Source organism: Clytia hemisphaerica, unplaced genomic scaffold, assembly GCF_902728285.1.
Source record: "Clytia hemisphaerica strain Z4C2 unplaced genomic scaffold, Clytia hemisphaerica genome assembly, whole genome shotgun sequence".
Taxonomy (NCBI): domain Eukaryota; kingdom Metazoa; phylum Cnidaria; class Hydrozoa; order Leptothecata; family Clytiidae; genus Clytia; species Clytia hemisphaerica.
In genome coordinates this window covers 62,798-65,743 of record NW_027103698.1, presented here as the reverse complement: position 1 = coordinate 65,743, position 2,946 = coordinate 62,798, and the positions used below count along the sequence as shown (strand labels likewise).

The following is a 2,946-nucleotide window of genomic DNA, read 5'->3' as shown; positions in this document are numbered from 1 at the left end:
GCCCCGACGGGGCTAGAGGATAAACTTCGATAGATATCATCTTATTAAACGGTGTATTAGGGATGTAAAATGCAACAGAAATTTCGTAGAGATTTCAATTTATATTCAAACAATTATAATAAATTATGAATTAAATAAATTAGACAGTAAAAGGCTTTGGCTTTGGCTATGGCTTTGGCTGAATGAATAGGTGGTAAACATCCACGACGAGGGCTTAATCGTAGATGATACCGAAACGTTAGTGATACCAACACGTTAGTTGTCGAATCCTAAAATAAAGAAGAGTAATAAATGAAAAAATTTAGTATTTATATCGGAGGGGGGGGGGGTTTACACCACCCTGTCAGTTTTTTGCTTATAATTCCCTTAAATTTTTTTTAAATCTCATGAAACTTTGCGACTTTTAACATAATCACATAATGCAAAGGTATACCAAATTTCAAAAGGGATCTCCAAGAGCTAGTACCAGGGCCAAGCTTTTTTCTAACAGTATGGCAGTATTTCACGAAAAAATTGATAGTATTGTGTATTTGAGCAAAAGATTGATTAAATCTTAAGTCACTATTATGGGCATTGGAAACAGACTCTGCTATTATTAAAACATAGTCACAAAATAGATATTTTTTCAAAAAGGACGTTCTGTTGAATAATAATGTAGTCCAGCAGAAATTACATAATGAAAAATACCTTACATCAGCTGATCGGCCGCAGTGACGCATGCTGAGTTTTTTTCTGTATGGCTGTTAGCTATATAAGTGTCTGCACGGCAAACTAGAAAATGGAGATACATCATCAGGTCTCGATTCAAAACCTAACGAACGCATATGTACTTTTAAGTTTGCCGCACGGACACTTGTATAAGGTAAACAGTTGTAAAGAAAAAACTCAGCTTGTGTCGCTGCGGCCGATCATCTGATGTAAGGTATTTCTCATTGCTACTCACCTGGAATCAAGATAGTTGAAGGGATCGATTTCTTTGTAGAAAGTACCACGTTTGATAGGTTGCAAATCTGAAAAAATAAGTGAGAAACAATAAACACCAGCTTTTGTCTCGATCAACCATGAACCTGTGTACTCTCAGGTGCCTAATAAACGGCCCCCCGCTTATTAATTTTTCAAAAATTTTCCAACCCCCACGGGACTATACTTTTTGAAAAATTATTAAATTTCCAACCCCCACGTTCATTTGTACCCCAATTCTGCCATAGCAACCTTTCGTATTCGGATGTCGATTAGACTGCTTAATATAATATGGTCTGTGGTTTATACAATATAAATAGCCGTGAGAAACTATAGTCCGGCATGAATCCGTGGCGCAGTGGATAAGGCTTTGGGTTTCTGATCAACAGAACTTTGCATTTAGTGGGTTCGAATCCCACCGGTGGCGATCTTTCGGTAAGTCATTCAACAAGCATTCAACAAGATGAAAAACATAGAAAATAACTCACAAAGTCCCAGAACATCAGAAAAATATCAAATCAGAGACTGGAAAATACGAAACAAGTCAAGATGTGACTTTCGAGGTTATGAAGAAGCCACGACCGCATCACACATGGGAACATCGTTTGGATTATTCGCGTGTGCGTATAGTTACTTTTTACATGATTAGCACAGCGAGCGCTATCGGATTTATATCGCGGAAATCATGCACCAAGCACCGTGAACGTTCCGGTGCAGCTCGATCCGGAGAATTCTTCCACCGGAAGCACCGGAACGTTCCGGTGCACGAAAAAAACGGCACTTTTTGCACCGGATGTTTCCGGAGCGCCGGGAGGGTCCTTCGATTAGTACCGTCTGGAACAAAGCATCTTATGATCGACTTCGGTCACTTCGATTGACATCCCCTGGGTTTGATAATTTTAAAGTCTCAAGGGCAACATCACTGAAAATTGGCCTATTTTGTCAATTTTTCGGGCTTTTTAAGCTTTTTTGAGTGGGTTCACAGATTTTAGGGGCAGATTTTATGTTATAATTTTTCCTTGGGGGCAGCCATGACATGCTCTGAAAACTTGGTGGCAGTGTATCTAGGTAAAAATTGTTTCCTTGCCACAGCAAAGCAGTTATACTTTTACAAAGTTACCAGTAAGTAAAAATTAAGTTTTAAATTTACCTTTTGTAATGTCACAGTTGTCAAAATGTTAGGTTTTTCCTGAGAGCTTCTTCTTTTCTTTTTTAAAGTTCCAACAACCAAGATTTGTGAGGTGGCTAAACCACACAGAACTTCACATGAAAATATCATAGTACAGTAGAGAGATTTTGACCAACGTTTGAGTATACTTTACAAAGATCAAAATTCAATTTCTCCCAACCAAATTTCAGAAGCAAGAAGTTAAAAAGATAGAACGTACGAAGGTGCGCACGAAAATACTAGTTTTTATCCGCTAAGCGAAGATTTTAACTAGCTAGCCTTTAAAATGTGCGAAGTATATTTTGAAATCCCGTCTAGTAAACAAATGGTAACAAACACACACCACAGCGCTCTTGAAAGGCCCGTTCGCTTGCGCTGGGCCAACAATTCACTAGTAAATGCAGAAATATGTCGTCAACGATCTTGAGGACAATCAAGAAGCCTTATATCACCATTATGATAATGTTCAAGCAAAGGCTCCAAAAAATATTCAATGTGACTTGGATCATGGCCGTCGAGAAAATAAATATAGAAGTCAGGGTTTTGTGGGTCTTGACTTTTATCATCTATATCGACTACTTCAGCCTTCCACCACACTTCCTCCTCATAATCATCATTAAGATAAAGGAAACTAATACTGGCATCAAGAAAGTCTTCTACTTCAATATTCAGGAGCAGCCACCGGCGGACTTTTTCCAAAAGTCTGTAGTATTTTTCCAGGAGAGCAAATTTTAGGAGAATATCCAGGAACCTTTTGCTTAGCGAACACACAAGGAAATCCAGGAGGAAGTGAATTTTATTACGAGGACAGACACCAT

General features: G+C 38.5%; 1 long non-coding RNA gene across 1 annotated transcript; it reads right to left on the bottom strand.

The window, feature by feature from the left end:
• Positions 1 to 213: 213 nt before the first annotated feature.
• Positions 214 to 2,137, bottom strand: LOC136803910 (uncharacterized). Its single transcript, XR_010846218.1, has 3 exons — positions 2,111 to 2,137; positions 944 to 1,010; positions 214 to 269 (listed from the first exon to the last, which is right to left on the bottom strand). It is a non-coding gene; the product is annotated as an uncharacterized lncRNA (long non-coding RNA).
• Positions 2,138 to 2,946: the final 809 nt, after the last annotated feature.